This window comes from Cryptomeria japonica, chromosome 8 (genome assembly GCF_030272615.1).
Source record: "Cryptomeria japonica chromosome 8, Sugi_1.0, whole genome shotgun sequence".
NCBI classification, from domain to species: Eukaryota; Viridiplantae; Streptophyta; class Pinopsida; order Cupressales; family Cupressaceae; genus Cryptomeria; species Cryptomeria japonica.
The window spans coordinates 170,102,917-170,118,221 of record NC_081412.1 but is presented as its reverse complement, the minus strand read 5'-3'; positions in this window follow the sequence as shown (position 1 = coordinate 170,118,221).

Sequence of the window (15,305 nt, the reverse complement as noted above, 5' to 3'; positions counted from 1 at the left end):
TGAAAATGATTAAAATGATTAAATGATGAAAGAATAAGAAAATAGAATAATTAGTAAGATTATGAGGAAATATGAAATTAGAAGAATTTAAATAAAATGAATTTAGAAGAATAATTAATTAACTCAATTAAATAATAAAGATTATTTAATCAATTAGAGGAATAATTAGTACATGATCAATGAGACATTTTTAGGTGTCTACATTCATCCTAAATAATTGAATCATGTATATATTTTTGAAAGAGAAAAATTATAATTTAATTTGTTTGAAAAAAATGTATTTAACTGTAAAATTGAATAAACATCATACGTGATATCATTTATATATATAATTTCCAATTTTCATGTTGTTTGCAATGTAAAATTTGATATTTAAAAACTTGAATACATTAACACAAATCTATAGTCAATTATTAATATAAAATTTAGAATATGGCAAACATATTAGGCCCACATACCTTCAATTTTTAGATTTGGTCTAAAAAAATTTAAACATTTAATAAATATTTTCCATCAAGTTGACATGGATAATCAAAGGTCAATTTAGAATATAAATTTTAGCATATAAAACACACGTAAGACCCACAAAAACTTAATTTCCAGGCTTGGTCTAAAGATTTTAGATGTATAATGCAAATATCTCTCATCAAACTGATAAAGCTAATTTGTAGTCAATTTAGAATATACACTTTATTAAATGGCAAACATGTATGGCCCACTTACCTCCAATTTGTGTACTCAATCTAAAAGTTGTAGACTTATAATCACATTAAAATATAATTAATTTACACTCAATTAAAAATATAAGCTTTAGTATATGATAGATACATAAGATCTACATATGCTCAATATTTATTTTTGCCTTGGCTCAAAAGTTGACAAAGTGAATATTCGTAGTCAAGTGGGCAAAGAAAAAGTTGATGTATTCCACCATTTCCATGCACCATTGACAATTGCATGGTCTTTAAAATAAATATTATAGAATAGGTGGATACACGGATGCATATTTCCCTTGAAGGTCTATAAGAGAAATATACATATGTGCATGCATATTTATTCTTCATTTCATATACTTACACGTACATTATATGTATTTGTACATTCACGCATACATGTATTGATTAAGTGATTAAACAATGAAGATGTTTTTGATTACTTAAGAAAGGAAAGGGCGTTGATCCCTCACAAAGAAAGATACCTAACAACAAAATTGAGCAACAACAAAACAACAACTAACACCACACACTAAGAAGCTAGGAAAAAATCAAATCTCCATATTAATATTAATAATAGTTATCATAATTAAACAATGAAGATGTTAATAACAGTAGCCATAATAATATTAATAATATTGATAAATAATATTACCACTGCAAATTGTGGTAATAACACAGGTAGATCCAACCATAGCTTAGGTCAAGGTTTGATGACCAATGTTCAAACATAGATCAATTATCACATTATTGATTATAACAAAGTTTGATCAAATCCACTTATTCTGATGTGAATGTGTGTGTGACGACTCTAATGGCAACTTAACCCATTTTTGTGCCTCCAATCCTTTCTAATGATGCTCTCCCTCTCCTGAAGGGTGGTGATGCATCCTATGTCCAACTTGGTTTGACAACTGTAATTAGACCATTTAGATAACCATCTCATTGTATTAAATATCAAACATTAATCACATTGATTATTTCCAAAAAAAAAAAACTCATTTTAAACATCTAACTGATGCAATCACATAAATAAATATATATTCACCACAAAACTATTTTGTAGAGGAGGAAAACAATAACTGTAACTTGATTTGGTGTAATACATGCGTGTAATACATGACTGGGGAACCTGAAGAACTCAGTGAAAAATAATTCTAAAGAGCCTTCCTCGATATTGTTGATGTTGGAAAAAGCTACACCTCGATTGACGATGAACTGGTCCAAGAGGGGCCAGTAGCTCAGTGGTAGAGCACTCCAACAGTGTATGGAAGGTCCTAGGTTCGAGTCCTAGCTAGTCCATGTCTCAACATGGTATCAAAGTCAAGTCCAGGCTAGGAGCCCCAAGCACACGAGAGGTGTGGCTTAAGGGGGTGTGTTGGTGTTGGAATAAGCCACACCTAGATCAATGATGGACTGGTCCAAGAGGGGCCAGTAGCTCAGTGGTAGAGCACTCCAGCAGCGTATTGAAGGTCCTAGGTTCGAGTCCTAGTTGGTCCATGTCTCAACAGATATGAGGAGCATGGTGTAGATACTTTTTAAAGAAAGACAACAGAGAAAGGAACATGAAGCAGAAGCAGTTTCAAAATGACAAGATCGCAAAGACAAGAAGGGAAAACGTCTAGGAGGTGGTGATGACCCACTAGATCCTCCTTAATCTCCTCCTCCTCCTTCTTCTTCTCATTTCTCTTCTTCTCATGCTTATTCTAAAAATCCTTTCAAGGGTGCACATAGGCCTAGGATTAAAATGGATGTGGAATTTGATCTACCAAAGTATTGTATTGAAATAAAAGCTGAAAAACTAGATGACTAGATACAACAAGTTGAAGTCTATCATAGAGTTGAAAACCTCTTATATGATGCTGATAGGATTCAAGTTGCTAATCTTTGGTTGGGAGGTACAACTCTCACCCAGTGGGAGAGTAGGACTTGAGAAAAAATTTCACAACATGGTAGAGTCAGTTTAACCTAGATAAAATCTATAAATGCTCTTAAAATACAATTATATCCCTTAGGTCACATGCAATACTTAATGATGAGTTCGCAAGTTTTTAGACTAGGGAAAGGTCAATCTATTGAGGAGTACACCCATGAATTCCATAAACAAGCCATTGCATTAAATCTTTCTTTGTACACCCAGGTTACTTTGTTGATGTATATAGGCGGTCTTCACTCATATGTCAGACATTCCATTTTGGTCTTGAATCCCTCTAATTGGATGAATTCTATGTCAAGGCTACATATTTGGAATCAAGACGAACGAGTTCTTTTATTGATAAGTTTGATAAGAAATCATCTATGTTTGAGGGGAAACCCAGGGGTAAAGATAAAATAAAGGGGAACAAAATAGCCACAGTGAAGAAAGAGGGTGAAAAACCCACAAGCTCACATTGCAAAAAACAAGGGCATGAAGATTCCAAGTGCTAGAAGCTACAACCAAAACTAAGGCCAAAGAGGTATGGTGGAAACAATGGAAAGAAAAAGATTGGTATAGTGATTCAACAAGATCTTGGATTTAACTATGGGGATGAGACAAAGATTGTAGCTTCTAGGATCCAAGGTAAAGGGAAAGGTATGATTCTCTCTTCTGATGAAAATATTTCTAATGCAAGTATAAATAAAGATTCTGCTCCTAAAGTTGATAAATAATAGAATGAACTATTTCACATTCGAGTTGTAACTAAGCACAGTAAGATTGACACATTGTTTGATATGGGTTTTAAAGTCAACTTAATATTTGAAGAGGTGGTAAAGAAACTTAATTTAACTATAACACCTCATTTGAAGCCATATCCACTTGGATGGGTTTGAAATGATGCTCAACTGCAAATAACAAAATAATGTAAATTGAGATTTTCTATCACTACAACCTTTGTTAATGAGGTAGAGGTAGATCAAGTGTTCTTTTAGATATTTGTGGGCTTGTGTTAGGGAGTCCTTATCTATATGATAGGAAAGCAATATTTTATAAGGGGGAGAGTAAGTATCATCTTTTTAAAGATGGGGTAGAATACATTGTACATGCACACAAAGTTAAGACTAATATTGCACTAGACAATATTGGTCAGATGAAAAGGCTGGTCAATTCTAGTAAGAACTTTGTATTAATGCTTGTAAGAGCCATAGAAGATGAAACATCTGAGGCATTCAAGGGGTGTGACCTAAAACATAAAGCTGAATTGGTCAAAGTTGTTTCCACTTATGATGACTTATTTTGGGAACCAAAGGGATTGCCTCCTAAGAGAGAGATACAACATGGAATCTAGTAGTAGCGGGATGTGCCCCTTCCTAATATCAGCATGTTGTGTAGAATGAAGATATCAAGAAGCAGGTTCAAGAGTTGATTGACAAAGGATTTATTTGTCCTAGTACATCTTCTTGTGGTTCTCCAATTGTGTTGGTTCAAAAGAAGGATGGGACTTGGAGAATATGCATCGACTACAGAGCTTTGAACAAGATAACGGTAAAGAGTAGATATCCTCTTCCTCAAATTTATGATTTACTTGATCAGTTAAAACATGCAATTCATTTTACTAAGTTAGACTTGTGAGGTGGTTATCATAGGATAAGAATTGTAGAAGATGACAATTGAAAAATTGCTTTTAAAACAAAACAAGGACTATTTGAGTGGTTGGTCATGCCTTTTGGGCTTTGTAATGCACTAGATACATTTATGAGAGTCATGAATGATGTCTTTCATCCTTTTATTGATGATTTTGTCGTAGTCTATCTAGATGATATCCTTGTATTTAGTCAAACTTGGGAAGATCATGTAAGTAATGTTAAAAAGTTCTATGATGTATTGAGGACAAAAAACTCTATGTAAAGATGTCTAAATGTGAATTTTCTAAGACATCCTTAGCATAATTAGGCTATGTTGTAGGGGGGGTTCAATTGAAAGTAGACTCTGTGAAGGTTGAAGCTATTATAAAATGGGCTAAGACAAGTATAGTCACAAAAGTTAGAAGTCTATTAGGTGCAGTCCAATAATGGATAAATTTCATTGCAAACTTCTCTTATATTGCATCACCATTGCACACATTAACCATTATGAAGGTAATTTTTTAGTGGGGAGGTCCCTAGTAGAAGGCTTTTGACACTTTGACCAGACTTGCATCAACCATTTGAGATTGAAATAGATACAAGCAGGTTTTCCATGGGAGCATTACTCATGCAAGGTGGTAAAACAATCTGCTACCACTTTGAAACTTTTTCAGGAGTAGTAAGTAACTATCCCACTTATGATAAGGAACTTTATGCATTAGTTCATAGTGTTAAAAAAAGGAAACACTACTTAATCGGGGGAAAAATTGTAATTCAATCCGATCACCAACCATTTCAGTATTTACACTCACAAACTAAGATGCAACAAGGTAGGCATTTTTGGTGGATGGATTTTCTGCAATAGTTTCACTTAGTAATTATAAGAAATGTGCCCATAAAAAAGTAGCAGATATGATCTCTAGGGGTCATAATATGAATGCTTTGATAATCCTTCAGAATAGTTCTATGGTTCATGAAATTTTTCAGGAACAATATGCTAATGATGGACATCTATGGATCTTTAATCCAAGGAAAACATGTAGAATAGAAAGATTACTATGTGTAGGATAAATTATTGTATCACTTGGAAAAATTATCCATTCCAAAAGATGAACAAGAACATGTAATCCGGGAAGCACACACCTCATCGATTGCAGGACACTTTGGGGTAAGCAAAACATTGGCTTAGTTGTAGAAATATTGTTATTGGCCTCGCATGCAAGAGATCGTATCTAAATATATTAAATGATGTGTGATATGTGCAACTAGTAAACCTAGTAACAAGAAGTTGGGGTTGTATACACCTTTACGTGTACCATCTCGTCCATGGGAAAGTGTGTCTATGGAATTTTTTAGGGGTTTACCCATATCTAGGAAGGGACATGTCTATCTTTATGTAGTAGTTGATCAGTTCAGTAAGATATGTATCCTAATGCCATGTAAGAAATAGGTCCTTGCTGAATTGACAACACATATGTACTTTCAACTTGTATGGGTTCATTTTTGGTTACGTGCTTCTATTGTATTGGATCGAGGTTCTCTATTCTGAGGGAAATTTTGCTTAGCATTGTGGGCCTCATGGACACCAAGCTGAAGAAGAGTACAATCTTCCATCCACAGACCAATGCACAAATAGAGATAGTAAATAGGAGAATTTTCCATCTTCTCAGAGGTTACTAAAGTAAGCATCCTAAGTTGTGGGATGAGAGTCTTCACTATGTGTAGCATGCTTACAACCATGGAGCACAGTCTTTTACAAACAGATCTCCTTTTGAGACTTGCTTTAGTTGCATGCCTAAAAGATTGATGGATTTTTGGGGGGGGAATGACAATGTTGAGGATGGATGCCATGAGCTAGATAAGGCTTTAAAGTTCATCTAGAAGGTCCAAGAAATTCATTAGGTAGTGGAAGCGTAGTTGGAGAAGAGCCAAGCAAAATACAAGGCTCGCCATGATAAGCATCACATCGATCATGATTTCCAGGTTGGAGACAGAGTTTGGTTACACATCAGCTTGGAAATAATGCAAGGTGAAGGTAAGAATCTCAAACTAATTAGATATGGTCCCTTCAAGATGTTGGAAAATATCAGTACCAATGCTTTTTGCCTAATTCTTCCTCCATCTATGAAAATTTACTCAGTTGTAAATGTGGAGAATTTGAAATTGTATGAGACTCCAATGATATTGGATGAGGAGATAGATGTCCAGGTTCCTTCTATCGATGAATTATCACCTGAGTACATGAATATGTTGCAAGAGGATGTCATCATAGACATAAATGTCGGATCTTTAAAAAGAGGTGCTATTGAATACCTTAAAGTGCTACGAAAATGAATGCATCTTGGCAAAGCAAGATGGATGGAAGTTGGGGAAGTGAGGAAGTTGTATCCTCATTTACTTTCTGAGTAACCAAAATTTTGGAAGTCCCAAAGCTCTCCAGTGAGGAGGATTGATCTAGGTGGCTCCAGAATCATACGTGGCACCTCGATGGCATGCAATTTTAACAAAAATTTTGTTACAGGTTTCGATCACATAACCTCCTTTATACCAAACATAGTCTCCATCGTTACACTCTCGAAGGATGTCTTTTCTATTTAGAGCATCGGGTTTGTTTTACTATGTTAACTATCAAATATGGTTGAAAAATGTGGCTGCCCAAGGTTGAACCCTCGACTTTCCACCTACTAAAAAATTACACTGTCATTGTGCAATTGATTCCTTATGCTATATATAAGGCCTCAGTTATATTTAAACTATTCATAACCTGAAAACCTTAACAAATAATGATTTATTGCTATAAACTAACCTCTAAATGATGAATGGTCAGGTGAACACACAATAGTGGGTTACACTTTTTTGCCAACTTTGACACTGCAATGTTCCTTTTTAGAAAAAAACTTCAGATTTAGACACCTATTACTTCTAAACTGTAAGGAATTTGTAGATGATGTGAACTAGTGATTTCTATCATTTTGTATGTAGATATAAAAAATATTTTTTTGATAATTTTTGGAATCAATTTTCTTCTATTTTTCTATCTCCCTTCAAAACTAGTTTTTCCCAAAAAGCAACATTTTTAAAGAGTGATACTCACTCTGTACAACATACTTTTTTTTTTCTATAATAAATATGAACGTGATTCTTTTGAATTTGGTTTTGTAACATCGATATCTAGTGTTTGAAATTGGTTTCGTAACATTATCTTCAATATTTCATATTTTATTAAGATTTGAAGTCAAGTTAACTGTAATTTTGACATATGTTCATTTGACTTGTTGTATATGTAACGAAAACCAATTTTATTTTTTTGGTTGGAAAAAGGACTTCAATACCTAGTGCGTAAACATTTTTCAGAATTTTTTGGGCGACGTTTCCTATTTTTCCATAAGAATTGAATGAAGAAGTTCATGTTGAGTGAAACCCTACATTCATAAGAAATAAAATACAAATATATTAATGAAATTAAATATATTAAAAATTATGCTACCTGGAAAGCTAATGTAAAATTGGCTTTTTATCAACATTTGATGGATGCAAAGAAGACTCCATTGCAAGCATGATTTAAAAGTAGAGAGGTTCATCCAAGAAATTTTGATTTAAGAGCCTTTGATCTAACTCTCTTCAATTAATTACTTCAAATGGGACCTCTTAAAGCTTAAATCAATACATTTTCTAAAAAATGTATGATTTCAGCAAAAATCATGATGTATAAAAAAATGGGAACGAGCATTGTGAGTTCACCCGGTGTCAAAATAAAAAAGGGAAAAGAGGTCTAAATGAAAGTTAAAGGAGTTATAAGGGGATATTTTGAATTAATTATGGCTTTTAGCCTTATTAGGCATATTCTATTTATTTAAAAGGGTGATAAGGCTTTTGAATGCAATCCAGGTGATATGAAGGGGAGAACGTTCAAGAGACTTTGATGTCATTTGTACACTTCAAAGTAAGGCTATGCCATTGTTCTTGAAGGGAATGGTCTTATCACAATTGTAATTCAGATTTTTTGTGTCATTTCTACACTTCAGCGTAATGTATGCCATTGTGCTTGAAGGGACTGGTTTTATCACAATTGTTATTCATATTTTTGGAGCATAAATGGACCATTCACTCTGTTGGAGAGGGACTCGGAGATGTAGCCATTTGGCAAACTCCATTATCAATTGTGTTTCGTCTTCTATCTTTTCTCTCTCTTTCTTTCTATTCATCATCTTTAATGTGCTATGTTCATTAAAGCATTTCTATTGCATTAATTCGTTTATTAAGCATTTAAATTCTTTATTGTAATCGTTAAGCATTCTTTAAAACAATTGCCTTAGATCCTAAATTAGATCAATTATTTGACATAATACTGTTTTTTTCTATTTAAAACATTACAAGAAATAAAATATACAATGATCTATTTATATAAATTATTATGACATTCTAATTTTCTTTCCAATTTTTTTTCATAAATAGATTAGGCATTCTTTCAATCTAAGACTCTATTTCCTAAAAATGTGACATTGACTAGATTTAATAGTCTCTTTTTGTTTTTCTACAAAGACATACATTATTATGACACATACTATTCTTTACTTTTTTCAAGTTTTTGTTTCGTGTTTCATAAATCTAAATTTAAATTATTTTTGTCCTAAAATTATATTCCCAATAAATATAACTTTGACTACATATAATACTGTTCTGTCTTTTTATTACCATATATTTTATTATTTGTACATGAAATTCTTTTCGCACTTTCATTCGTAAAACGAATATTTAAACAAACACGTTGTAAGAAAAAAACAATATTGCATATACATGCGTGTAATACTGTAATCCCCGTTAATGTAACCTTGACAGAGAATATATTCGCATTCAGATTGGGAACCGCCACTGTCTGCCATTATCATTGTCATTGTCAGTCTGCCTTCACTTGTGGAAAATAGCTCACTTTTGGAAAATGCATTGACTTGACTTGGTATTGCGTGTTTTTCAAAGAACGAAAAAATCGCGAGAGTGGGAAGGGAGAAAATTTCGCGGTTTGTAACGGCCAGATCAACGGATGGTCTTTTCTACTGCTCTACTTTCAACTGCGCCAGACTTCTCATCCCATATTGTCTTTTCTGCTGCTCTACTTTCAACTGCACCCAACAATTTAGCCACAGATTATGCGCCAGACTTCTCATCATGTATACAGAATTAGCGATAGAAAATTACAAGCTCTTTGCATTTGGAAATAAAAAATTATATATTCAGCAAAAGGCAAGTGTCTAAATCTTTTCTTTCTTTTATTTTCTTTTTCCTTTTAAATTTTACCCACAAACCTGATTACTAAGGCTGGGTCCCATGGGAGGGGTTTGGACTCTATTTTTGTGGAGGAGGCAGTCTCGTGAAGAAATTGATTATTTGGAATCTTTTCCAAAAACATATCAGCCCCTACTTTTTAGGCATGCAAATTTGAACGAGGGGTGGGGCTAGAAAGCTTAGGGATGTTATCTGCCACTTGTCAAAAATCTAAATTTAATTTCTATTAAAAAATAGTTTTGGAGGGAAATGAATAAGGAAATGAATTATTTTTATTTGTTTTTATGATGCACATCTTATAAAATATATTCATGAGACCACCAACCTCCTTAAATTTAGGAGCTTAAATAGCTGGACTACACTACAAAATTCTCTTTGTTGTTAATTCGTTGTTTAATCATTGTGATGTTTATTTAAGCTTTTTAATTTCAATTTCAAGACCTTCAATTTAATTGTTGTAAAAGTTAACATCTCACGTGCAACAATCATAGATCCTAATATCAGATCAAGTGGTATCAGAGCTTGTTTGACTAGTGTTTGTAGAGGTGGATGTAAACGCAATCTAAGAGCCAACGAGGTGAAGGCACATTTGCAGAGTATAATCCTGAGATCGGTAAACACACTAAAGTTGAATACCTATTCTCATGCGCTACCAATATACCATCTGACTTGCTTGAATTCTATTCTTGGTGGTTTGTATTTAACTTCTACGCTAAGGATAGTCCATTTGCCAAAAAGGGAGTCAAGCGGTTTTGAACGACCTCCACTCTTCACATTTTTCTCTCCACCAGTGCAGCTGCGGGTATTTCGGGATTCACATTGGCGATTCTCAGTTTTTGTTAAATGATAATTTGAGAGTTTAGGACTCAGGCCACACCTAAGCCCTTCCCCATTTGGAACCATAAACTAATTCAAATAAACCCAATAAATATAAACCCAACAAGATTATAATATGAGGCTCAATTTAATATAAGCCAAAAATTTAAATAGATGAGAATATTTTAAAAGATGATAAGGTATTTTAAGAGATATAGTTTAAAATTGGGAGATATGAGGGTATTGTAAAATAATATTGTTTTAACCCATTTTAGCATATGGAATTGTATAAAATGGGGTTGATGTTTGTAATGGAGGACATGGAAGAGTAGAGAATGGTAGATAATTGTGAGAGAAGTGTGAGAAGATTTTTGGAGAGCTAAGCCATTTGGAGAATTAGCTTGTGATATTGAATTGTTCATCTATGTGCATTGGGAGATTGAAGTCAAGCTTGTTGTACTTGTTGGAGAAGGACTTTTTGTAATTCATTATCATTCGAGGAGACGTGAGGAGACTTTGTAACAAGTTGAAGACCTTGTAACCTTTGTTATACCCATCTGTTTGCATGAAGACTGTGACGTGACGATAAGAATAAATGGTGAAGCGGGAAAGCCGTTAAAACAAGACACACGTTACATGGAGAATGGTGATGACAGACCATGATACTTATAACACTTAGTGTACAAAACTGTTGGAGTACTTTCAACCCATCCAATTTATCCGATAGTCACGATCTTTGTGATGGTCTTGCAACTCACTAGATACATTATAGACTATTGATTTACAAAGTTAGCGGATGCATCTCATATAAGAGACACCTTTGGTGTAATAAGAATTGCTAAAGTTGTAAGATAGAGGAGTTCATTTTACAGGGGTTATGCTACCAGATTTTCTCTAGAATGGAGCAGGATGTAAATCTCCATGTAAAGGCCTAGAGCTTGAAGATTGTATTATAAATGCCTAGAGCTTGAAGATTGTATTGTAACTATTTTTTGTTGCTGAATAATACAATGGCTCTCTGGTTTTGGAGTGTGGGGTTTTTTAACCAAAAGGGTTTTCCCCATGGTAAATCTGTGTTCTATTCTTCTATCTTTTTCTTCTGTTTTATGATTCCATGTTGTTAAATCTAAATATATGCATGTTGTTGAAATTGCTCTTTGATTTGGCAATATCTTAAATTTCAATCACTTTCCTCTAAGGGTTAATGTGGGAAATAAACTATGTCTGATTCCACTCTATGGCATAGTAATGTGCGCTTGTAATTAATCTTGGATGCGCATACTGATATCAGATGGTTGTTTTCTGGGATGCCCATTTTCCCTTCATTATCCATTTGGTTTTTTCATGATCTATTGTCTAAATGAGTGTTCTCATAACCTAAATATTAGTGCAACTTTCTTGAGCTTTCTCAAGAAAATTCTAGACCATCATGTGGTATCGTTATCATAGAGTTACCTCTTAGTAGAACCATTGCTAAGATTGCAATTTTGAATTTCAATAACAATGTAAGGTCTTGAATTTTGCATCAAAAAGAAAAAAAAATCATATTTTATAGCATATCAATTGATTTTACAACAAAAAATATAATATATCATGTCCTTCATTTTTGTTTATCTAAAACAAGTAGAAAAGCATAAAATTACCATATTGTATTTTTAATTAAAAAAGTAGAAAATTTTAATATGTGAAGTAGTTTCACTCAACCATCTACATATTTATTTCTAGATCCTTGGCTTCCCTCATCAACCAACACTTTTTCCTTAACCAAATCTCCCATCTTTATAGATTTAGGCCTCACATGTTGTCCCTCTTCTTTATCCATAGCCATCCAGATAGCTTTACAAACATACCCTCCGATAATAGATCCATTAGTTTCTCTACTAAAAAAATAGAAAACTTCAAACTCAAATTTTAAATATATAGCTTTACAAACATCCCCTCTAATAATAGCTCATTGTTAACTAATTTCTCTAGCTTGGAACAAATCAATTTGTCATTTAATAATCTCATTGTTCAAGCTTGCCCACTTCAATTGGTCGCCTTTCAAATTTACCATAATTTTTAGGATTGGGATCAAATGAAACTGGGGGAAACACACTAGATGAGATTGGTAACCTCACAAACTTGGTGGCAATAGACCTAGTAGAAAACAAATTCAATGGGACTATTCCATCTACACTCGATAAACTTTGAAATTTGGAAAGATTATCTTTGGACACAAACAATTTGCAAGGAAGAATTCTAGAAAGTTTTGGCCAATCAAAAAGGCTTGGATTGTTGTCTCTTACCGAGAATATGCTTTCAAGGTAAATTCTAGATAGTCTTGGTGAGCTTCCACAACTAAGAGATATTTTTCTTAATCATAATCAACTATCAAGTAAAATTCTTGCAAGTTTAGGGAGATGTTTGACGATGGATGGTGGACTTTGCCCACAAAAACTATCGGGAAATATACCTCCTAAAATTGTAGGTCTTCAGAATCTCCAATTTTAATTGAACATTTTTAACAACTTCTTGCAAGGTTCTATTTTGGAAATAAGAAAAATTATTATGGTTTTAGCTATATATGATTCTCAAAAAAATTTCTTGGGTGTCATTCCTAGTGCATGGCAAGCTACAAGGGTTTGGAATATCTAAATTTTTCTTGGAATACATTTGAGGGTCCAATCCCTACATCTCCGGCAAATCTAGCAATTCTATAGTACATGGATCTTTCGTGCAATAATTTGTTAGGTATGATACTAGTGATTTTCAAAAAGATGAAAAAGCTTTGGTATCTCAATCTCTTTTCAAATAGGTTAATTGGAGAGGTCCCAAAGGGAGCAGCTTTCACAATACTTGATGCCTCACAAATTATGGGAAATCTTGGCCTCTGTGGTGGATGGATAAACTTACCACCATGCTCTCATTCTAATCACAAACAACCATTAGTCTCCAAAAAAGTGATTATTCACATCGGAGTAGGCATTACAATTTTGATCATCTCTTCTATTGGTAGTATTCTTCTATAGATCATACATACATTCTTGTACCCCTTCTCTCAAAGTATGGCCTGCAAAAGTTTCATATGAAGAACTTGTAGTAGCAACTAGTGAGTTCAGTGGTGAAAATATTTTAGGAATCAATAGTTTTGGGCTAGTTTATAAAGGGATTGTAAAGAGTGGTACACATATTGTTGTTAAAGTTCTCAAGTTACAAGATGAACATGCTCCCCAAAGTTTCAATAAAGAATGCAATGTATTAAAAAGAGTTTGACATTGCAATGTAACTAGAATCATTTCATCATGCTCCAACCTTGATTTTAAAGCCTTAATTCTTATTTTTATGTCAAATGGAAGTTTAGAGAGATGGTTGTATCATTCGGAAGGTGGTAGATGCAAATTAAATTTGAGTGATCGAATAAGGATAGTAATGAACATGGTAGAGGGAATGGCATATCTTCACCATTATTGCTTTGTTCAAGTGATTCGTTGTGACCACAAGCCCAACAATGTTCTATTAGGAGATGACATGACTTCATACATAGTAGAATTTGGCCTTTTCAATATTTTTTTGGCAAATTTGTGTATTCTTTGACTTCTACATATGTGCTTTAAGGAGTTGTTGGCTACATTGCACTTGGTTTAGATTTCTCATTATTTCGTTATGCATTTTGTTGGTTTTATTTATCTTATAAACCATTAAATGCTTCAAATGATTTAAGAGTCTTTGATCCCTATTTATTTATTATTATACAACACGGAATAGGTGGAAAACTTACTACAAAAGGAGATGTATATAATTATGGAATTTTAATTCTAGAGCTATTGACAAGGAGGAGACCAACAATTGATATGATCACTGAAGGAGTCAATCTACAAAAATAGATAGAAACACATTTTACAAATAGAATCTCAAGGGTGAGGTGATCCCACAATAGTGGGTTACATTTTTTGGTACATCATGATTTATATTGAAATCACACATTTTTTAGAAAATATAATGATTAAAGCCTTGAGAGGTCCCATTAAGGAATTAATTTAAGAGAGTCAAATCAAAGCCTCTTAGATCAAAATACCTTCAATATAATCTCTCTATTCTTAAACCATACTTGCAATGGAGTATCCTTCACACCTATCAAAATGCTAACAAAAAATCAGTTTTACATTAGCTTTTGAGGGGTCAAATGAATTTATTTATAAGTTTTGTTCTATAAGTATGAGGTCCTTATCATAAGATCTCCGAAAAGTATAATTTAAATATATTTATTTTTTATTTCTTATGAATGTAGGTTTTTCATCAAACATTAAGGACTGTGTTTCACATGTGAAAAAATTAAAAGTTTAAAAATATTGTAAAAGATATATTTTCCCTAGATATTGATATCCTCATTTCAACACAAGAAGAAGTTAATTCAAATGCATAAAAAAAAAGTTATGCATTGCACCATACACCTCTGTACAAATTAAAATTACTCTGACTTCAAAAATTAACTAAAAAAAAATATGCAATAAAAAAATATGAAAAAATATCCATACACTAGATATTGGTGTGAAAAATCTATATTTTAAAACTTAGAATTTTATTCTTACTATAAAAAAAGTTACGCACTACATAGTAAATGTCATTTCTGAAAAATGTTGATTATTGTAAATATTAAGTTATTAAAAGTTACATAAAAATATGGACAATTCATTTCTATTATTTTTTTAAATATATTTGGAATCTACCTTGTATGATTAAGATAGTTGACAGATTGAATACAATTAGAGGTGTATTTCTTGGTACCCCTAAAACTCCTTAATTACCAACATACATCCCACGTTTTCTTGACAATACAAGACGTATAAATGTGTCTTGGTTTAGGGAATAATGAAGGTTCATCTACATCTTCTTCCTAGGTCTATGTAAATATTGTTTTGTTTGCTAGCCAACTAGATAATAATAATGTTTATGTATTATATTTCGTAG